At 37.1% G+C, this 24081-nt stretch overlaps 2 pseudogenes; both read left to right on the top strand.

Moving 5' to 3' along the window:
• The first annotated feature begins 702 nt into the window (after nucleotides 1-702).
• Nucleotides 703-1538, top strand: LOC143640439 (proteasome subunit alpha type-4 pseudogene; annotated as a pseudogene).
• An 11258-nt stretch (nucleotides 1539-12796) lies between these two features.
• Nucleotides 12797-14295, top strand: LOC143386547 (transcription factor AP-2 gamma pseudogene; annotated as a pseudogene).
• The last annotated feature ends 9786 nt before the right edge of the window (nucleotides 14296-24081 follow it).

Genomic DNA, 24081 nt, shown 5'->3' with positions numbered 1-24081 from the left:
GGTATATTTGTTTACATTAGAAATAATTTTTTTTTCTTCAGTGTCTTCTTTCTGCTGAGCCTTGGTCCCCAGTGGTCGGTGGAAGCCTGGTAGCTGACCATTGGGTGGGGGTTGTGAGCATAAAGATAGCGGGCCTCCAGCCGCAGCCACTGCTGAGGAACTGTGGGCACGATGACTCTGCACCCGCCTCCTCAGCCTCGGTGACCGTCAGGTCTGGGACTGGCCCCCGCCGGCCGCCGTCGGGTTACCTGGCCCGGGGCCACGGGACAGTGCAGGGCACCGGGCTTAGGTGGGCAGGTCGAGGTGGTCTGTGCGGCTTTGGTCCCCTGAGTACAGTACGTGAAAGCGCTACTGGATGTCCTGGTGACCTCAAACTCGTGCTTTGCCCGGCGTCAGGCTCGGTGATCTTGATCCTGCCCCCCGGCAGGTCTTCTGTCTTTGCGACCTCCTGTCTGCTCTTGTCTGGAACACTCTTCCCATGCACCTGCCTATCGGAACCGCACTCGTGACTAGTTACCCTGCCTTCAGCCTCTCACCAGCCTCAGGTCTTTCTAAACTGCCTGTCAGTTCCTGTGAATTTGCGACTCTTAATCATTCGGTGGAATTAAGAGATAAAATTCAGTTTTTACGTGGGCCCTTGAGATACCTGCTTACTTTTCCAGTCTTAATTCCTAATATTCCGGGAATACGGGCTTTGGATTCTGAGGAATTATATAAAGTTCAGAAACCATGTCTCGAAGATATGACTCCAGGACCACTATATTTTCTCCAGAAGGTCGCTTATATCAAGTTGAATATGCCATGGAAGCTAGCGGACATGCAGGAACCTGTTTGGGAATTTTCGCAAATGATGGTGTTTTGCTTGCAGCAGAGAGACGCAACATCCACAAGCTTCTTGATGAAGTCTTTTTTTCTGAAAAAATTTATAAACTCAATGAGGACATGGCTTGCAGTGTGGCAGGCATAACTTCTGATGCTAATGTTCTGACTAATGAACTGAGGCTCATTGCTCAAAGGTATTTATTACAGTATCAGGAGCCAATTCCTTGTGAGCAGTTGGTTACTGCACTGTGTGATATCAAACAAGCTTATACACAGTTTGGAGGAAAACGTCCCTTTGGTGTTTTGTTTGCTGTACATTGGCTGGGATAAGCACTATGGTTTCCAACTCTATCAAAGTGATCCTAGTGGAAATTATGGGGGATGGAAAGCCACCTGCATTGGAAATAATAGCGCTGCAGCTGTGTCAATGTTGAAACAAGACAACAAAGAAGGAGAAATGACCTTGAAGTCAGCACTTGCTTTAGCTATCAAAGTGCTAAATAAGACCATGGATGTTAGTAAACTGTCTGCTGAAAAAGTGGAAATTGCCACACTTACAAGAGAGAATGGAAAGATGGTGATCAGAGTTCTCAAACAAAGGGAAGTGAAGCAGTTGATCAAAAAACATGAGGAAGAAGAAGCTAAAGCTGAGCGTGAGAGGAAAGAAAAAGAACAGAAAGAAAAGGACAAATAGAACCAGGAATGTTATAACCCATTTGGGGCACCATTTAAGTGTGAAGGCTGTCCTACTCTTCCACCCTGAGAAGGCTTTTTCAAAAACTTGTGCAGGGGGGGAAATAGGACATTCCATACTGAATTGGGTCTTTGTTATTTCTGCTCAATTGAATACTTTGTTGTAATGATGATGATTACTCTTTATGGACATCTTAAATTTCACACTTTTTTTGGAATAAAACTTGAAAAGAACAAAAAAAAGAAATAAATTTTTAAAAATCATCCTTTTAATCTATGACTTCTTAAATAAGCCTATATATTTCAATTTATAATTAACATCACTAAATCAGTTATGCTAGAACTGGTAAGTCTACTGAATGTGTTGGTTGCCTCTTTTAAATTTAAGTAGATTCTTTAGCTTTAATATGTTTTTTCTTGGAGCTATAATACTAAATAAATATAAAGGCCTTGGGGTGAGAAGGCTGCTTTTATTTCAGACAGCAATTTAAGCTGAACAGTGAAATGGTTTTTGATGAGATACAAGACTTATAATTGTGCATTTGGTTTATGCATTTGGTTTTTGTTTTCATAAATAAAAAGCATAAATTCCTTTAAAAGTTCCTGTCACAATATCAGTTATATGATGCTATATTCTTAAAGCATATCAGAAAAAAAAATTAGTAGTTTTCTAAATAAAGGATCAGCAAAAAAATTCAAGAGTATGTATGTATTCTTTTCTATATTGCTATAGTAATGACAAAATCTGGACCATTTAGAAATACTTCAAAGTATGAATGGATGCCCAGGAAAAATTGCCTTCAGTGACAACTGAGTTAATTATGGTAGTTCTGTTATTCAAAGCCCCATTATTTGGCTGTAAAAAAATCATTGCAGGTTAAAAATGGACCTACATTAGCTTCTCTATAGGTGTAGTATTTTACATACTTTAAAAAGGGCTTGATTCTTTTCCAAATTCAGTGAATACAAATACTCTAAAAATATGTCTATTCAAAAATGGTTCTTCTGTGACATGAAATTTGAGTTGTTAATATTTTAGGTACTACAATATTTTTATTTCAGATTTTTTAAAACAACCTTATAAGAATTAGCATGACCAGAACAGAAACACATTTCATAAATTATGTTTATAAGAGAGTGTTAGCTAATTTATGTCTTCATTTTCCATGCAGCTCTCTGGGAGGCCAGAGTGTGGCTATCATGGAGCCCTTCGATTTTAACAGAGATCCTTTCTCTAAAACGAATTCAACACATGACTATATGGGTAATTTTGAACAAGTGGATCTTTCTCCAACCTGAAAGGCTGCCAGGACAGACAGTGAGTGAGAAAAAGAGGGTTTCAAAAGGAGTCACAGAGAACCACAAAACAACCATGAAGCACCACAGTATTGCCACAGTCCCCCCACAGAAGTGCATTGAGAGGTTGGGACATAGAAGAGGGAGGACACATCATTAGAATAAAATGGGACACCAGTTGGAAATGATTTTGTCATCAAATGCAACACCTGAAACTGTAGAAAGTCTGACTATATCTTTTGGAAGGAATTTTTAAAAGAATTATTACTGCTCTCTCACCCCATTCTTTTATAGAATTTCACTTAGCAGTGAAATATGAAATACAGATTAGAAATGTAAAATAGGAACTGCCATTGCAAACTTCGTAAATCACATTTAATGAAAAAAAGCCCTTTTAGATAAATATGACATTATACAAGTGTATAAATTATGATTAGTTATTCTAAATTTAGATATGACTATTTAATTGAATCTAAGATATTAGAATAAATTATTAAAGAGAGCTCAATATTGCAGCCCTATGAAATCCTGATAAATGGAACACCTTCTGGATATTATCATAGCAACAATATTGCAAGAAATAGGGAGAATTTGATTGTGTGAATGACAATGGAAAGACTTTTATAGTTCTAACGAAAATTTTAAAAAGAACAACAAATTAAAACTATATTTGAATACTTCATACATTTTTTTGAATTTCAGCAAAAATAAAAAAATTAATAAATCTAAGCAAGTTACCATGGGAAATATGGTAAGGAGTAATTCTTGGGAATAAAGCAGGAACCCTATTATAATAACGTGACTTATTTCTGGGTCTAGACCTTTGATCTAATGGTGCTTAAGTATTCTTTGTCAAATATAAAATTGATGCTAGACCTTGGAGTCAGGAAGAATACACAAGTGGGGATCTATTGGGAATATATTCCAAAGAGATGGAGTAATATCATAAAAGTTCTATATTTTAATGTGACTATCTTTTCATATTAATTAGGCTAAATTTAATGGAAATATTATTAAATATAAAGTGAATTATTAAGGCCAGAGATGACTCAAAATTCATTCATTCATTTTTAAACATTTTACATGTGCCCAGACATGTGCATTTTGGAATAAAGAATTGTTTATAAGTAAGTTAAAAAGAAACCTATAACAAGAACCTGAAAGAGAAAATCATATGTTAAAATGAGTATTCATGAGAATTAGTTTAGTAGCAGAAGAATTTTAGTAGGAAGTGATTAAAATCAGGGAATACTTATAAAACTACCAAAGTATTTCTAAGATTCAGGTGTCATGTGATAATATCCTGAAATTTTAATTAATGTGTTTGCTTTTCCACACATCCTGTGCTTTTTCTTGCTCTGTTTACCTTGGGTCTTAAAGGAAATAAGGATGATTAAGGAAAGGATGAAAACCATTTGATGCTAGTTTTTAAAGATATTAAACAGATTTTAAAACTTGTTAAGAACCAATAGTCAAGTCATAAAAGTTAAGGTTTTCAACATAAGAGTGGACATCATTAGCGAGAAAAAGAAATCATTTGTATAGAGACCAATGGTCATTTTGGAAATGTAGAAGTCTATGTTCGTAGCCAGGATATTTTTTTTTCTTTACTCAAGAAACAAGAGACAAAACACTGAGCAAAATAGCTTCTTTATTTGGGGGGAAGAGGAAAGGACAAATAAAGAGAAGGATGGCAGAATAAGTTATACCCACATAACTTATGTGTGTGCCTATAGGTGGCCAGTGAGCAGAAGAGGACATTTCAGCAGTGGATGTGATGAGGTGGAAGCCACACACCAAGGGACTAGCAATTATCATACTCTCACCTGAAACCAAGGTGGGAGGCTGCTGATGGTCTCAGATATGTGCTTCATAAAAGCAACAGAATCACATGGAGGCCTTTTGAAAACAAATTCTTGGCCCCCAAATTTTTGACTCAGTGGGTCTGCAGTAAAGTCCAAGAAATTGCATTTCTAAAAATTTCCCAAGTAGTACTGATGTTGCTAGTCCAGGACCTCATTTGGAAAATCATTATTCTAGGTGGAATGGTCTGATTATATGTACACACTGCTTGCCACCCCAACTACATATTTACCCAGCACATGGATGGCCCTGGGAGAGAAGGAAGAAGGAATACACCCTGATAGCTGGAGAAGTTACTCAAAAGAGACTGAGTCTACACCCCAAATGACTAAATCATTACTAGTTTAAGAGAAAGAGAGAATCTTGGTTTCCACATAAAATTTACTACCATCAGCAGAAATGGAGGCTTTGGGGCTAAACTCAGCTGAGTTCTAGAGAAGTAAATAAGTTTACCATTTACACACCTAAATTTCATTATGGTGAGAATTAGTACTCAGTCTTATTCACTATAAACATTGCACTGGAATTTAAATACAAGTTTAGCAATCCTGGCAAGAAAATATTCAGAAAGGATATTTTCATTCTCTGTTACAATCTCTGTTGAATACACTTTTTTTCTTCTCTTTTTCTCTATTTTTTTAATGGATCATGAAAACCCATGATCTTGATTTTATCTTGGTTATAAAGGACATTCTTGAAATAATTGGCAACTATGACTATACTTTATAGATATTAATATATACCCAAATTTGAGTGCTGATATTGTGGCTCAATGGTAGAGCAGTTGCCTAGCATATGTGAAACACTGGGTTCAATCCTCAGCACCATATAAAAAAGGAACAAAATAAAGATATTGTGTCTAAGAAAAAAAATTTAACCAAATTTGATTTTCTGATTTCGATCATTACACTATAGTTACATAATTTCTTGTTTTTAGGAAATACAAGTATTGTCATAAGGAGATATCATGTCTGCAACTTAGAAATGGTTGAGATAAAATTTTCTTTGCTATATACTTATATTTATATTTATCTAGAAAGACAGGAGGAGAAGAAAGGCAAACGTAGTAAAATGTTAACATTTAGGGAATGTTTTCTAAAAATTCTTTTTAGTAATGTTACAAATCTTCTAATAAGGTGAAATTACCAAAATAGAATAAGAAAAATAAAAATTTAAAATTATTTTAATAAGTAACATTACACTCCAATAAAATAAACCATAGACCTATATAAATACTATTAAGTAAATAAATGGAAAGTTGGATGAGGCAGAGGGATATATGTAATAGTCTCAAATCATCTTCCTATAAAAATGCTAAATAATTACAAAAGGAAAAGGCAATACTACAGAAGAGAAACCCAGAAGGTACCATCTTTAGTGATCAATGTTAATATCATCAGTAATGGGATTCAAAGAGAAAGTCACAGAATCACTCCTGTGACACTCTTGCCAAATAACATGTAATCTGGTTCCAATCATAAAGAAATCAGAAAAAGAATCTGAGCCACATTTTGTGAGGATTCTTCCTTAAAATCTTTTGCTTTGTAATGTACCTGGAAGTAAGAGGTTTCTGTAGCCCCACAAGCACCATTCTGTTGTGCATTCTCTGGACGTCTATGGAGAACAGAGAAAATAGGAACTACATCTGAGTGGACCTCCCTTCTGACCGCTTTGAGAAGGCAAAACATCTGTGTGCTTGGGAACACTGCTCCCATGTTCCTGTTTCTCCATCTGGTCCCTACAAGAGCAGACTTAGTGTACCATTCACAACTTGCCCGGGAGCCTCATGTACCCATGAAAAATAACAATATTCAGTGGGGTGGGATCCTCTCCTTTCAAGGGTCCGGCGCTAAAAGCAAAAGCCCATTAGATGGCATTTATACTTATACATATTGTAGGGCACATCTCTTCAATTTAGCACTGGCTTGGCCCAAAATTTGACTGTGCATCTTTGATTTTTGCATTTACTCTATACGAATAAGATCTACGCCAGTAATTTATAACTCTCACCAAGCAGAGCACACATTTACGAGATTTAGGTGAAACAAACCTATTATGCACTCCCTAATGTCTCCACCTCTTGACATTAGCCATCCCTTGGCTGTGTGAACTTCCATCCCAGATAACTGAAAGAGGACCAGTGGCTTTCTCATAAGCGTAAGAATCCTGTCATGGGTACAGAGTGTATGCACCTATATATGCAGTATTATCTACACTTTTTCCCCCACTTACAGATGTGTTGTTGTGCACCTAACATTCTTTCCTCCTCACACTTCATCCCAAGCACAAACAGAACATCTGTATACATTTTCAAAAGCACCATAATCTCTTCCTTTTACCTATTTTTTCCCCTATTGCACATTGACGTTGTGCTAGGTGATGTTTTAGTCCGTGAATACAGCCCGGACTAAAAAAAATTGTAAGTTTACTGTTGTGATTTCTACAAAGTATGAATTTTTTTTTATCTATAGGAAGTTAGTGGATGAAGTTTCTAGCAAGAAGTAGTAAACAACTTACTTTATTCATCAGTATCAAATGTCAGGACTTCTAAGCCACAGAGATTCCCTTTATTGAAGCTATCTTTTGGAGGAGCCCAGCCTCCTGCTTTGTCCTTAACTCATGACCTTACTGTCTCAAGAGGTCTTTCTCTGAGGGAAGGTTTCCCTAAGTACAAGAGGCTGCCTAGAACTTTTCTCTATTAAGCAATGAAGAGAAAAATGGAAGGTTGATTTTCAAAAGAACAGAATAATTTAGCTTCTTTTATCTCATTTTAATACCAAAGACCCTATAATTTTATAACTAAAAGTCCCATTTCAGTATTTTCTCAAACAAGAGTCAAGTGCCTTGAATAGGATTCATCAGAGGTTAAGAGAAGCCTATAGAGACCAGCTTGCATCTTGATGGAAAATGGAATTTCCCACAGTTGTCAGTGTATTGAAACAGCAAAATGACCTATGTGGTGGCTGAATCCTGGTCAATTAGATCATGGTAGAAGAGACAGCTGATATTGTCCTGAGGTTAAAGGGAGGTAAAAACATACTGTTGTCCCTACAAGGCAGAATCAAATGTCTTTATGCATTTTAAAAATAATACCATACCGAAACCAAAAAACATTTTTCCTGATCAATAGCTGTATAACGGATCTCAATTTATTTAGAAGGGATAGAGAGAGAGAGGAGGGAGGGAGGGAGGGAGGGAGAGAGAGAGAGAGAAGAGAGAGAGAGAGAGAGAGAGAGAGAGAGAGAGAGAGAGAGAGAGAGAACACATCTGGGAAAGCAGCGCAATTGAGTTCTTCCTGATTGTGTTTACAATAATTTGCTGTCTTTCTCCAAGGCCATCTATTTCCAGCCTTGGTCAAATAGATTAGTTAAATGCAGACATGATAGGAATCCTATATCTGCATATTTCTAGTTTTTTTCAGAGGCATGAGTCTGTGCCATCCCCAATTTAATTTACTATTTAGGAAGGGAAGCAGTTCTGAGGGCTAAGAATCATCCCTTCCTAATAGCTCATAGGTCAAAGGACCAGTATGGTATTTTGGCATTGGCTGTCTAGATTTGTTCACTATGCATTAAAAAAAATGAGGAAATGACCTCTTTTTGTAAAATGCACACTCACATTGATCATTGATTATAGTCCCTTTGAGATATCTCTAGGAAGGCATAGAGTTTATTATTTCAGCAAGGATATGGGCACTTCCTCAAAAGTTTTCTTTTCTTCCAAGGAAACTGGCATGCTCTTCATCCTAGATGCTCTTGATCTGGCAATGGGATGAGAAGCCATGATTCTCTATTGTGGCAAAAACAAATTATAATGATACCTAAAATATTTTAATTTATGGAAATTGGTAGCACTTCTATTTCAGCCTAATGGTAAGAATTACCTATTTGCCAATACCAGTAAGCTCTGTGGTGTATGTAAGTCATACACCATTTTGATGACTGTTTTACCTGCGGTTCCCTTAGCAATCATGCCCATCTTGTTCCTGGCCTTCTTCCTAAGTGTCATCACTTGGCCTCTGTCACTCTCCAGATCCCATTATCCCACTGAATTTAGGAAGCCCATGTCAATGGAGTTACCTCCTCTATTCATTCTTGACCTCACTCGGGTATTTCCTTGGGGTCTTTCTGGTTATATAGTGAGGGAATCGGGAGCAGACCTCCCTTTCTTGATACATCAGCAAGAGATTTCTGTCTTTCTTTGTAGCTCTTCATTTACATGATGCCATGGAAATTTCAGTACATCAGTTTTATTTAATCTTGTCTACCATGGAATCTAAGTTTCACTCTTCTAACAAAATAACCCGGTGAGCCATGATGTCAGGTATCAAACACCTTGAATCCAGAATATCTGCAAAGTGCAATTATATTAATAAATGTGGTTTTATTTAATCTTTTCTTTTTGTCTCCCTGATCTTAGAACCTTAAAATCCATTTCTAGCATCCCTTCCCAGGTTTCTGTCAATATAAGTTAGCAAAACCTTTCAATTCTTTCTTTGTGTAAGTATTTCCCCCACAACCCCTGCAAACTCTGACTTCCCACACATTCTCCTGTGACTTGACCCTAGGAAAAGATCTGAAAGCAAAGCAAGGTAATGAGTGCATCTTGTCAAATATCATAACCCCACACAGCATAAATGTCCCAAGTACAGACCCTCCAGCTTCTTCTTGAAAGAAAGTTCCATGGAATTCAGAAGTTCAAATCTGTCAGGATCCACCCCAGATACCCCACTTTTCCCAATAAGTGTCTTAACTTTCCCATTCATTACCAAATGAGGCTATAAATGCAATGTGCTTTTTTAAAAAAAAAAAAAAATCTTTATTCTTAAGTAAGAAAATAAGCTGCTTAGGTCTTCCTCATTTTCAAAGTCTGTTCCTTACATCCCCATTTAGTGCCAACTTACTTTTTCCAAGGGTCCCACCTGGAAAAATAACAGTTATTTAAGGTATTTCAGACAGGAGAAGATTCAGTGGAAGGTATTCTATCCTTTTCTTGTTTCCAGAATGCCTGTTGAAGCAAGGGTCATGGAATATTTCTGTTAAATCTCAGGTTCATCACTAAATTACAGAGGGGCTGGGAATTTTCAAAGCTACAGAAAAGTATTTGCAGTGATCACTACCATCATGAGAACCAAAGGCAATTTACTAGGAAACACTTGGAGGTCATTGCAAAACCTCAAATTGCTGAAGACTACCTTTCTACTCACCACTGGCATAGGAACAATAATATGGATTGTGCTTTCTTTTTTCCATTTTACAAAGGCCTCTCATTTTCAAAACAGTCTGAAATCCAGCTGGGGAGGGATTTTGAGAAATGCAATTTCCACACTTCCAGCCACTGGGAACAGGGACAGTCAAGGTGAGGAAGTGATGCTGGCATCCACAGACAGAACAGAGAGCTGGGTTAGGTGCTGACAGCCTGATGAACATTTCTGACATAGTCACTGAGTTTGATTTTTAAAAATAATTCAGCATAAAAAGAAACAATGATAGGTATTTACTCATTACATTTTTATTTATATGCTACAAAGTTTGTATTTCAAACTAATGCAAAACAAGAGCCCCCAGAGTCTACAAACATTCATTCTGAGGTTGTTTTTGCTAATATAAGTTTGTTGTAAGAAATAAATGTAGAATGATTCATATATTGACTGATTATGGTAATTAAAAAATATATATTGTAAATAACAAAAAGTAAGAATGGTGTAATATGAGCAAATAACTTTGAAATTTATTTATAACCTTTTAAAATATGAAAGCAACATAATAGAATAAAAATTAAATATTTCAATCTAAACAGAATAAGTCCTTCACATTCAAGATAAAACTTGTTTCTAATCAGTGAGATAAAGTAACTTTTGTGTGGATATAACCTGAAAGTGAATTAGTCAAGGTCTTTTACAATTCCATTTTTCCTTCCTACCTCTCTAGGGAAAATAAAGTTGAAATATTTGTTTTTATAATAAAATTAAATCACTTAATGATTCTTTCACAATTGCTAGTGTTTCTAACATATGGATGGCTCTTTTGCCAGTTTATAATCTATTAAACTCTATTACATTATCTAATATAGTACCTAGAAAGATAGGTACCAGATAAGCATTTGTTGAATCAATGAGTAAAAATGCAAACTGTACATTTTAAAGATTTTACAAGAAAATGCTAACTAGGCATGCTAATTTACTTAAATACAGAGCTAAAAAGCAAGAAGGAGACAGTTAATTTTAGCCTCCATGAGGCATTTCATTGTGGGAATTTGGGGAAATCATTTCAAATCTTGTGGCTTGTTTATTTTCATGATAATGAACTCTCTTGTCTCCTTCACAGAAATACACCTGAGAAAATTACTTTGGTTTGAGCTCTTTGGAGGAAACATGAGCTATGGAATTGCAATGTATAGAGTTGCAACATACATTGATAATGAGGCTAAATCTTTTAGTCGTAAACAAACATGCTATTTATAAGTGGGATTTCACTGGTAACTAAGTACAATTATATTGTACTATATATATTATATATATATACATATATATATATATATATATAATAGTATGTACACATTATATACTATATATATTGTACTAAAAGGGAAGTTGAGACTATAACAAATTTCAAATGCACAGGCATTATTATGGTTTGGATCTGCAATGTCCTCCAAATGCCCATGTGTGGAGACCTTGATCCCTCGATGCAGCTAAGATTAAGATGCAGCTCGGGATTCCCTGCTTCAATCAGGGTACTTTTGGCTGAAAGTACATTAGCTTAAATATTGAAGGAGATTTATTAAGCCATTTGGCTAAAATAGAAGCATCGTCTTGCTTCTCTCTGACCCCTTTGTGTCTGCCTTCTGCTGTGAGTCTGCTTTTTCTTAAGGAAGACATGAATGATGTGGCTTCACTGATATCACTAAACACTAGGCATTATTCAGGTCCACGGAAGAAAATACCTGACAGCACCAAGGTCTTAGGTCACATGTTCACCCATCCACATGGCTACAAGAAATACCATGCATGACCTCATTGGTGAAGGCTAGCGGAGTCCATTGCAAGTGGTGCTCCCAGCTAAGCCTCACAGCTACCACCTGGCTGAAAATCATCATTGTCTGATGATTCCCAGTCATGAGGGACTTTTCCTTTATAAATAAACAAGAAACTGTGCCCTAGCCTTCCTCAAAGATCTGAAGAATTCTGTCTTAGAAAAGCAGGTTACCTCCTGTTTTAAAAGGTCTCTTGTAACTGATCTTATTTCCTTACACACCTGGGGATGTGGAGCTCACATACATTCAAATTGGCTGAATAAGGCCTGGACCAGAGTTGTTTTCTCCAAAGTTTTATAATGTTTCTTTCAAAAGATTAGATCAACATGTCATATTGCATCCACAATTTAGAGCTCATAAAGATTTTAAACCAGTTTTATTTATGTGTGTCAAAGATTTAATGATTATCCTAAGCAATAAAATCTGTAGGTGATTTTTGCCTGATTCTGGTTACTTTGATATTTAGTCAACATATTGCTAAAGTCATGGCTATGGCTGTTTGGAATTGCTCCTTGGATCATACTGACTACAGTTCAAGAAATCTACTTTATTTGGTTAAGATTTATTTGGTTTTAATTAATTAATTGATGTAAACAGGAACCTGAGGTAGCTTCATATAAACAAAATTAATATGATGATTTCTAGTATGGAAATGTGGGCTTTTTTCTAAGAGTATCAGAAGCTTAAATATATATTCAAGTTTCTAGCTATAATTTTAATGATATAAAATATAATACTTGAACTATGCTTCAATCATACTTAATTGAAAATAAGGTGTTTCTTAAAATTGTAGGGCTCTTGTTTTTTAAAGCTGTGTTCTTTAATAAATGACCCTCTTAATTTTGGAAAAGCATTTTCTTTGAGAGGAAAACTGCTTTTTCCTAACATTTTTTTTTGACACCCCAGATTTTGGTGGTCTGATTTCTCTGAACTTTTCTTATTCTTTATATTGTCTACAAGTTAGTATGAAAGCATATAATACTGAAAGAAAAGGGGAGGAAAAAAGTCCACTAGAGGAAGATGCACTCCTCCCGGGCTGTGCGCTTTATCCGTGTCAGCTGCTTCCGTTTTGCCGTGCGACTCCAACATGTGCGGGCTGAAGAGCCAGCGCGCTCGGCTAGGCGTTAGCTACAGGCTGACTCACCCCCTGATCGCAGGCTGCTGCCTCTACCCCGGACTTACCTGGCTTGGGACCCGAGGTCCTGAGCAGGCGCCTCTGAGCGTCGTGGCCACAGAAGTGCCTAGACTTTCGCCGCTGGGCTCGGCGGACTCATCCCCCCAGGATCGCCACGATGCGAGTAGCAACGGGAACCCGCGCATCCCCCACCTCTCCTCGGCCGGGCAGCATCTTTACAGCTCCGCACCGCCGCTGTCCCACACTGGAGTCGCCGAATACCAGCCGCCACCCTACTTTCCACCGCCCTACCAGCAGCTGGCTTACTCTCAGTCGGCAGATCCCTACTCGCATCTGGGCGAAGCCTAGGCTGCGGCCATCAACCCCCTGCACCAGCCTGCGGCCGCCGGCAACCAGCAGCAGGCCTGGCCCGGCCGCCAGAGCCAGGAGGGCACCGGCCTGCCTTCGCACCACGGGCGCCCGGCCAGCCTGCTCCCCCACCTCTCCGGGCTGGAGGGAGGCGCCGTGGGCGCCCGCAGGGATGCCTACCGCCGCTCGGACCTGCTGCTGCCCCACGCGCACGCCTTGGACGCCGCGGGGCTGGCGGAGAACCTGGGGCTCCACGACATGGCTCACCAGATGGAAGAGGTGCAGAACGTTGACGACCCACACTTGCTTGGGCCCGATCAGACGTAATCTGCAAAGGTCCCATTTCCATGACTAAGAACCCCCTAGGTCTCCCCTGTCAGAAGGAGCTGGTGGGAGCCGTGATGAATCCCAGTGAAGTCTTCTGCTCGGTTCCAGGAAGACTGTCCCTCCTCAGCTCCACGTCCAAATACAAAGTGACGGTGGCTGAAGTGCAGAGGCGATTGTCACCGCCTGAATGTTTAAATGCCTCACTGCTGGGAGGTGTTCTGAGAAGAGCCAAGTCCAAAAATGGAGGCCGATCTTTGCGGGAGAAGTTGGACAAGATTCGGCTGAATCTTCCGGCTGGGAGACGGAAAGCTGCTCACGTGACCCTCTTGACATCCTTGGTGGAAGGCGAAGCTGTTCACTTGGCCCGGGACTTTGCCTACGTCTGTGAAGCGGAGTTTCCTAGTAAGCCAGTGGCCGAATATTTAACCAGGCCTCACCTAGGAGGGCGGAATGAGATGGCAACGAGGAAGAATACGCTGTTGGCAGCTCAGCAAGTGTGTAAAGAATTCACGGACCTCCTCAATCAAGACCGAACACCCAATGGCAACAACAGGCCCTCCCTGGTCTTGGAAACGAACATACAGAACTGCTTGTCTCATTTCAGCCTGATTACCCACGGGTTTGGCAGCCAGGCCATTTGTGCCGCTGTGTCTGCGGTGCAGAACTACATCAAAGAAGCCCTGATAGTCATAGACAAATCCTATATGAACCCCAGAGACCAGAGTCCCGCAGATTCTAATAAGACCCTGGAGAAAATGGAGAAGCACAGGAAGTAAAATGGGCATGAGCAGAGGGCGGGAAGGGAAAGGACTGAGGAATCCTTCTCCATTGGGACAGACCAGGACGCCCCTCCTGCTGGGGGAGGAGCTTCCAACCTCCCCTATCCACCTATCCAAAGGCCTGTGTCCCTTGAGGCTTGCAGGATCTTGACCTGCCCTCCTGGATCCCTGTGGCTTCTCCAGCGCTGCAGTGTCTGACCTTGGACACAGGATCCCAAGGTGACAAGTACTGGTTTTTGTTTTACTTGTTGAGCGTTCATTTTTTGGAACCCCATCCCCCCTTCCTCTGAAAGTGGTGCTACAAGTTTTAGAACCTTCTCATATGTTCCCCGGGGCTGACAAGAAGCCATGCGCCTAGCTGTTGAAACATCCGATTGATGCGATTCAGATCAACGATAATTTATTTCCTTCAGTGTTAAGATATGGCTGGTTTTTATGCCCACTAAATATTGTTTTCAAAAATCAGTCTTTATCTACCTTCTTCGGCAATCGTGCCCCCCAGGAGGAGGCAGAGGTACCGCGTGCTCGGCGGCCAGTGAGCAGGTGCTGGGTGGTGCAAACCTGTGCTCACAGGGGCCTCTGGTTTGTAGGAAACTTGTAGAAACAATGCCTGCTGACGATTTCATTTTTCTTTTGTCTTTTTTTTTTAATTTTGAAAGTTAACTCTTTAAGTGGATGACCCTTTGAAACCACAGGTTCCTGTAAGGTACTGAAGCTTTATTTGCATATTTATTTCAGATCTTGATTTTTGAGTAAACTTGAAAAGGGTGAACACAAGCGTCTGCTGCCGCCTGTCACCCCCAAGTCCCTGTGGAGGCTCTGTATTTTGAGGCACAGTGTGTTCAGTGTACAGATTTTATTTATGCATAATTTAATGGGGTCTGTAAATACAGGTAGACTTCTTACAAGTTTTTGAGAAATAGGATTCGATTTTAATATTAACTTTTAATGGTGGTGGGGTAATCTATAACACGTCTTTAGATTTTATTCATCTGTACACAGGGTATGAAGAATTAAAAAGCATACAGGGCTCTGCTCTTGGTTTGGAAGATTCTATTTAATCGGAGCTCTCTATTCAGAAAGCAGTAACTTGGCATCTCCTTCCTGTGGGGCTCATTCACCCTACAGTGAATGTGTGTTATAGTTGGTGTGGGTGAAAAGGAGGTTTAGAATTGAACTCCATGCCTGTAAATGTTTCCCCAATCATTGTGTGCATATAATACCTGTATAATAAAAGTATTCTGGATAGAAAAAAAAGTCCACTAGATCATTTCTAAGCTACAACTGAGCACAACAGAGATCAGAATGAGTTTAATGTAGGCAAATGTAATCAGCCACAGTATAAGAAAGTTTAATTTATTATATCCTCAGGGAGAAACAAAATCTAAATCTAAAGATCATTATAACTATAAGAGACATGATGAACAAATTAAAGCAAGCAAACAAACAAAACTCATTTTACAACAGTTTATTCCTTAGAAAACCAATATATTAAAATTTTTAATCACCAGTATTTTTCCCTTGAATGTTACACTGAGAATTATCTATGAAACTGAGCTCATTTAATCAATTTTACTATTTTACACTCCACTTTTGCTTTCATTTATAGTATAATCAGTGAATTTTTACAAGTTGATCTATACATTCAACAACATTAAATTTATTCATTAATTAGCTCAATGTTTTTTCTCCATTGTCCCATATTTTGGCTTATTCATATGGTGACATCAGCAAAGAAAGAGCAATTAGTTTCTCATGGGATCAGAGACAACCTTATGCCTTCAATATTAATACTGATAACCCACCTGGTAGGCTGCAAATTTTCATTAATTCTATAAAGGATCCATTAGTAAACAGGTCCTTATATTAGAAATTCTGATGTTACTCATACCTGACCTTGTTTAGCTCTTACAAGAACCTTGGTGACACAGCAGGTATTACCCCCATTTTATAGATTAGATGATTGAAGATTAAAAGATTAAAAAATTTCCCATGTTTACATGTACAACACAGGGCTAAGGTTAAAACCCAAGTATGCTTAATTACAAAATCCTTGTTCTTTCTATAACACTTTACAATTTCTTTCTAGTTATATTATTATTTTAAAGTAGATTATTGATTTTACTTTTCCAGTCTTAATTTATTCCTAGTCATATAATCAGGTTTTCATTCTGATCCAGAATAGATTTGTAGATTAACTAAAGTGAAGAAGATCTAAGTGGGAATGGGATTGTGTAATATTTCATTGATAATTATATATTAATTTGTTTTCATTTTAATGTCTCTGAAATCATCACTGCCTTATATTTGATAATCAGCAGGTGTTTATAATTGTTTAATTGTGGTAGTTTAACCTTTCTTTCTTAGTGACTTTTAAACTAATGGAGATTTTTCAGTTTATGGTTTCTTACACTAGACAAAATGTAGAATTAGTTCTTCAATGAAACTCAGTGATATTGGGGAAACCAGTCTAATCCTGACTCATACCCAGCTTCACTTCACAAGAAGAAAGATGCTCTATTTAAAAGTGGGTGTGGAGTTTGGGAGTTTCAGCTATTGAAATTCCCTTGCTCTATTAGGAGTTATTTCCCTCCTGCCTAGTCCAGTTCTAACAATGAAAATTCTTTCTGTTTAAAATCTGCCTTTGGAACAGACACTAGTATAGCAATATGTAAAACAGTGGATGTGTAACGGATGTGATGCTGCAATATGTATATGGGGTAAAAAATGGGAGTTCATAACCCACTTGAATCAAAGTGTGAAATATGATATGTCAAGAACTATGTAATGTTTTGAACAACCAACAATAAAAATTAAAGAAAAAAATAAAAATAAATAAATAAATAAAATCTGCCTTTGGATAATTGAAAATGGTATCTAATTTCATTATAATTTCATTATCTATGCTCTCTTCCTCCTCTCTCTTTTGTAGACATGCTAATCAAAAGATGTCTTTTTGTTAAGTTTTTCTTCTTAAGAAATTTAGAATTCCTTAACATATACAAATATGTGTGTAGGATGTTAAGTGATTACAGTGTATACAATGTATTCTAGTTGCTCCCTTGTTATCATCCATTTCTATATAAATATATCAGATTTTTTCATTATGTAAATTCCCATTTTTACCAAAAACCTTAATAAGGTATTAAAATTGATATGGTTTTTATTGTGTTAGTTATTATTTTTTTGAAGCTACCTCAAGCCCTGCCCACTCCTTTACCACTTCTGAAAATGTTTCATTCACATTTCTTGAAGAAATTGATCTTTTTGCCCTCAGAATATCTTTACTGGTTATATTGTAGAGATGTTTCATTTATTTATGTGTAAAATAGGAAGTAATGACATTGCCTACCTATCATGTTTATAGAATAAATGAGCTAATACATATGAAACTTAACAATAGATGTGTCACCTAACAAAGGATCATAAATATTATTATTAGAAACCATCTGATACATATCATATTATACCACTGTAGTCTTTTTTTCTGAACTATTTTATAGATAATAAGTTCCTAGAAGAAATAAGACATTGTATACATCTTGGTTTCCCTTATAATGCCTAAGATTATCCTTAACATAATCTGACACTCCCATTTTTTATTAATGAAAAAAACTTCCCATTCAGCATCCACCCTAATTGAATCAGACCATGTTACCCAATACTTGTGGGAAACAGGCTCATAGATTTCCCCATTTAAGCTGGGGATCGTGAAAATAATTTAGACTTTGAACACAGGCCCAAATTTAAATTCCAGCTGCCTTTTTGTTTTGATATTTGGGATCACATGAAACTCTCTGAGGCTCAGTTTTCTACTTCTATAAAACATTAAAAATATTTATCATGTGTTCTGTGAAAATTAAAATTATTACCTAGGTGATACATATATCACCCAGCACACAATTCCTGATAAGTAATCGGTTTTCTATAAATACAAACCACATGTAACTATCATTCTTGCTATTTCAAAAATGAAAATTCCTGGGGGAATATTATTTAACAATCATTAAAGCTCTATTTCTTTATCCATAAATGGGGCCCATGTTGATTTATTCCTATAATTAAACAATGATTAAGTCATACACATAAAGCTCCATGCATGATCTTCACTGAGTAGATGATGTTAGCCTCAAATCCTGCCCACTCTTTCCCACATCTCATCCCTTAATATAACAAAGGGAGCAAGTATATTGTTCTTTAAAATGAGATATTTCCTAAAGTTCCTTGAGTGTATTGTGCTTATGAAAACTTTAGCAACATGAAAGCCTCCAATCTTTGCATCTTCAGTTTAGAAAAGTTATGGGAATATTGGTCTTAACCTTCACTCATCTCCCACCAGCATTACCATAAGATTTTCAATTGTACCTGGAGTACTGGCCCTTCAGCTTTCAAAAGCAGCATTTCTGAGGAGTCCTGTTTCATTATTTAGTTTCTGTATTTGTTTCCTAAATATTTTTTTTAAAGAGTTGTGTCTCCTTTGTCTGAACAAAGTGAAAACAGAGACAGTAATTGGCTCCTCTCTTGACCTTCCACAGGAGAAGCTTCAGACAAAGCCCTGGACACTTGTTTCTCCAAAATTCCCTAAATAAGATGAGAATTCTTGTGTAGGTCTGCAGACTTGCACTTGGACACCACTGTTATAGGGGATGCAATTTTATATTGGTAGCATAATTTGACAGCAAATTGTTACCATTATCTCTTTATTAAAACATCAGGATTCAGAGCACAATTGTCATGCTTGCCAATTTGACCCTGGAGTTCTTAGCAATACTGACAGTCCAATTATATTCATGCATATTTCTTTACTGATTGGAGTCATGGCCATTTCTTCAGATGTGAAAGCACTGAGGTACCTGTAAATTGATTGGGTCTGATAATAGTCTCCCACAATCACAAGCTTACACAGTGGGAGTGTCCATCTAAGACCATAAGGCAGGACTATTGAAATCTTTGGATGGTTAACACACCACACTTGAGAACTATAATGTTTGCCCACATATAGAGTAAACAGTTCTAACTATAACCACAGCACCAGTGAATTTCTTTTTTGTATTCTGATTTAGGGAGAAAGAAGCAAAGCACAATGAAATTAACCAATATCTGGTCAGTTCAGATTCAAAGTTCAATATACTACAGCTTATTACCTCAACAATAATTCCTACTGACCTCAAGGCGCTGCAGAGTCATCAATCATGGAGAAAATATTAAATTAGCTTTAGTATACTGCACTTAGCAAGGCTGTAAAGTAGACTAATGCATTTTGAAAAGATTTTTTTTCCAGCCACTTAGTTTGACACAAAATTGTTTTTTCCATCCCTCAGTTATCCAGAACATTCTAATCATGAGGAATGAACAGAGGTTCCCCTCATACTGCTATAATGGGTAATGTCGGGGCTTTTTGTTTTGCCAATTGATACAATGTGCAGAGTAAAATGTGGAAAACACACTCTTGATGGGTTCACCTTGCAGCATTCATGATGCTGTCCCTATGTCACACTTGGATACTGAACAGAATGTCAAGTATCCAAGTTTTTTATACAAGCAATGCCAATGTCAGGGTGAGGGACATCATTAAAGGAAAAGGTAACCCCATTCCCCTGTCAACCCTGGCAATGAGAATATAATTAATCACTCCCAAGTCTCCCAATGTTGCATCCATAGCCCCTGATTTAAGCAGAATGTGCCTATCATTTATCTCCATTACTGGCCAGCAACATTAATAAAAATCAGCTTAAGTTCTGAGCATGGAATCACTTCCTATAGATTCCAAGTTAATTTAAGAATGCCTAAATTGAAGGAAACATCCTTTCTCTGTCTCTGAGAAATGAGTTGGTTATTCTGTGATACCCAGCTACAGCAATAAACAAAGATGATGCAGACATGAAGGTCCACAGCTAGTTCTTCCATTGATTACCTCCAGACATTAATTTCCAGTCTAATTGCTTTGGTTGGCACTTTCACCTCAGTGGTACTTACATATGCCTACAGAGCTTTTTGATCACAACTCTTGGGTTTTGAATTATTTAATACCCATTCAGTTCTAGAAATGTCCTTCACACCCCATCCAGAATTTCTGCAAAGGAATAAATATAATGTGATATTAAATAAAATGAATTCCTAACCCACAGATCTCCTTAATAGTTTACCATCTTTGTAGTCCTGAATTATTATTTTTGTTCATGAAACAATTGCTTTAGTAAGATCAAAATCACAACACACTTCCACATTTCATCTGGGTTCAATGAGCAATAAGAATATATTATACATAAGAGATGATAAAATTATATTTGCTTCATCATGAAAATTATAGCTTTCAGAAATTTTCTTCTATCTATTTAGCTGCATTTCTGTGATTCTTTAATTTTTAAGTGTTATTTTATACATTTTAAAAATAGTGCGTGCCAGCTTTTTTAAATGTTCAAATAAATGTACTACTTAATTTAAGACTGAATGTATGATGCTGTCTAGTTCTTTCAGCATTATGTGGGCATGGGCTTTGGATTGCTTACTCTTTGCACTTTAGATATATCAAACATTAGTATTTTAGGTGTGAGACCTCATCTACTCAGCAGTTTTGTTCTCCCTCCAAAACTATTTTAATGGCAACATGTATTTTAATTGATTTATCAACTATCTTACAAGATATTAATCTTACTTTTTCTTGTTGAAATTGCTAGCTTTTAGAAAATGATTTTAAATTTAATACATATAAGCATACATATCTAATATATATAACTCTAACATATACAAATGTATTCATACTTATGTATATACATAGTAAGTCAGACCAAATGGAAGTTTAAATATTCTGAGAAAAAACACATTTTTTTAGGTCTCTAAGTGACTGTTATTTATACAAATATGACCAGTGCTCACATTTATCAAACAGAATATTACTACTAAAGTGATTGCTTTACAGAGAAATTAAGTTGAGAATTATCTAGAGAATTTGTTGAATGCTTTCAGAAAAACAATTCTCTTCCCTTTTTGTTTTTTACAAATTGAAGCTACTTCAGCCTGAGTTACCAAATAAGTTTTTTAAACTCTTCGTTCCACCATTCCTGTAAGACAGCCTCATATATTAATCAGTTTGCATTGATGGTCCTTTGAGAATGTTATCTGAGTGTGTATTTAAGTGCAATAAATAAACCTGACATTTATAGGAATAAAGGAAATAGATGTAAGTTAGGTTGGAAACTAGCTGAGTAGCCACAGATCCAACTAAAAGGCAAAGTATGTTGCTGTTAAAAGGAAGAAAGGAAGAATAGTGTAACTGCTGTGTGCTCAGTCCACTGCTGTGGTCACTCAATATGTCCTGTTCTTCCTTTTCTCCACAGAGAACACATTCTCATCCTAGCCCTAAACAAGAAAGACCAAAGTCTCATCCAGTTTCTGAATCCATCTGAAAGTCCCGGATCAGTGGGTGATGTGTTTTATATTCCAGCAAGTTCAGAGGCCCATCAAATATCCTTTCCTGCCTCCTATACAATACCTGCTAAAGAATGGTAGAATATGATCAGAATCATCCTAATACAATTTTTTTTTTTACTTAGAATATGGAAGATTGGGGGAAAACCCCCAAAACTCACTGATCCAGAGCAAAACTCTGTAGGTTAGAAACTGGAGAGATTTCTCCTCTCTTTGAGGAATTTGTCTATTATTTCTATGGTGTCTACATGATCCTTTAGGAATTTTTTCTTACTGAGTTTTTGGGGGAATTGCATTATCAAAAAAGAGAAACACAAGCTTGAATGGACAAAAGCTTTAGGGGTGATTTATTGGCCCCTAAATCAGTCCTCATCCCCCTCCCCAGCCTTTACTCTGTAAGGAAGTAAGCTGTGACAGCTGCATGATCCCAGGAAGGCAAACCCATTGATGCCAACTGGTCTCTATCATGCACACATGGGGTCAAAATCTTCACATCAGTTGTCAGTTCCATTTGAGGATAATCATCGTTAAGGGTTTCTTCCTGTCTTATTTCTTGGTGTATAAACTTATTATTGTTATTATTATTTGCTATTGTTTACCATCCCTCAATTTAAGCCCTGCCACTTTGAGACCATTTGCAAAGGTGGCCATTGTGAGAACGCAACTGCCTTTGCCACTGAGTGGCTCATGTTTTAGAATATTTTTTCTGAGTCTCCTGAAAAGGGCTCTATGCAAGTAATCATATTTCCGGCTGTTTGGGGAGAAGAGCAGTTGAATTTTCCATTGTTGCGCTGCCCCAAATTCCTGAACTTACAGTAAATTGACAGAGAGTTTCCTTTAGCAAACTTTTTTTTCCCCACCTTGGTTGTCAGCTTTGGAAATGGGAAGTGATTAATTTAATTAATTTATACTTGGCTGATCTCTTTTTTAGCATGTTGTTACATGGCATGGACAGCATATACCGACACCCAGACTTTTTCAAATTCTCTCCTGGAGCCAGAGTCTTAGTATGTAACAGGTCTGACTTTCAAGTTATCATGGATAACAGGTTTGAAAATTCTCATTATGACATAATTACAATAAAGTCACTAGATTCATTACCTTACCATTTCACCATTGCCACCACCTACTCTTAAGATTTTGTTAGGGAAGTATCAAATGTCTCCTATTAATTTGTGTCCTCGGAGAACAGATCAGTGTGCTCTAACAAGAAGACCAAATGTCTCAAATGAGGTGGAGAGTCGTCTCTCTTATTTTAACAGCTCAGGGGCAGATAGGGAGCTCTGACCTTCAAGAACATGCAGGAAGCCACCCCTGCATCTGTTTTCCATTTCTATGTTCTCCAGCAAGAAGAGAAAAGGATAAGGCAGCTTTGTGACAGAACTGTGCTCTGAGAGTTGACCATGTTGGTTTGCAGCCCAGTAAAAACTACAGTCAGCAGTTGATTATTTATTTTTCCTAATTTCAACATTCTGGATTTAATATTCTTCTTTCAAATTAAATCTAGACTCTAAAATAATGAGCTCTATAATTACTTGAATGTTTTGGGATATATTTACATAAGAAGTATTTATCTAAGTTTATTACCATCTATTTCCAAATCAATTTGCATGGAAAGATAGGTGAAATAATAAGGAAAGAAATGCAAGGTAAAGTTCTAATTAACCTACACCTCTAGTAATGATTTAAAATATTAAATACATTAAGAATATCAACAAATGATGTAGGAACAATTGGGTATATGCATGCATAAAATGAACTTTGATCTTTTTTTCTTGCATTAACTACACAGATGAACTAAAATAGATCATAAACACTACATGTTAAAACTAAAGCTACAAAATCTATAAAAGTGAACAAAGAAAAAAATTCTTGTGATCACGGGTTAAACCAAGATTTCCTAGATATAGTTCTAAAAGCACAAGCTATAAAAGAAAACAAAATTGATAAATTGGGATGTCACTACAACCAAGAATGTCTGCTCCTTTAAAGACACTGTTAAGAGAATAAAGACAAGTCACAGATTGAAAGAAAATGTTTGGAAAACCCATATTTCATAAAGAATATCTATCTAGAAGATGTCAGTAACTCTCATAACTTAAGAAAAAGCTAAGTAAAAATTTGTCTGGACACTTCATTTTACCTAACAAGACAATGAATGGCAGGCAAACACATAATAAAATGATCAGCACCATTAGCCCCCAGGGAATTGCAAATGAAGACCACAGGGAGATCATATTATATGCCTGTTACAACCCAAATTAAAAAGACTATGCTAAATGTTAGGGAGGGTGTTGGAGCAGTTGGAACTCTTATAAATTGCTGGTGGAAATAGAAGTAAATGAATGTGATGGG

Source organism: Callospermophilus lateralis, unplaced genomic scaffold (genome assembly GCF_048772815.1).
Source record: "Callospermophilus lateralis isolate mCalLat2 unplaced genomic scaffold, mCalLat2.hap1 Scaffold_268, whole genome shotgun sequence".
Classification (NCBI taxonomy): domain Eukaryota; kingdom Metazoa; phylum Chordata; class Mammalia; order Rodentia; family Sciuridae; genus Callospermophilus; species Callospermophilus lateralis.
This window is presented reverse-complemented; position numbering and strand designations above follow the sequence as displayed.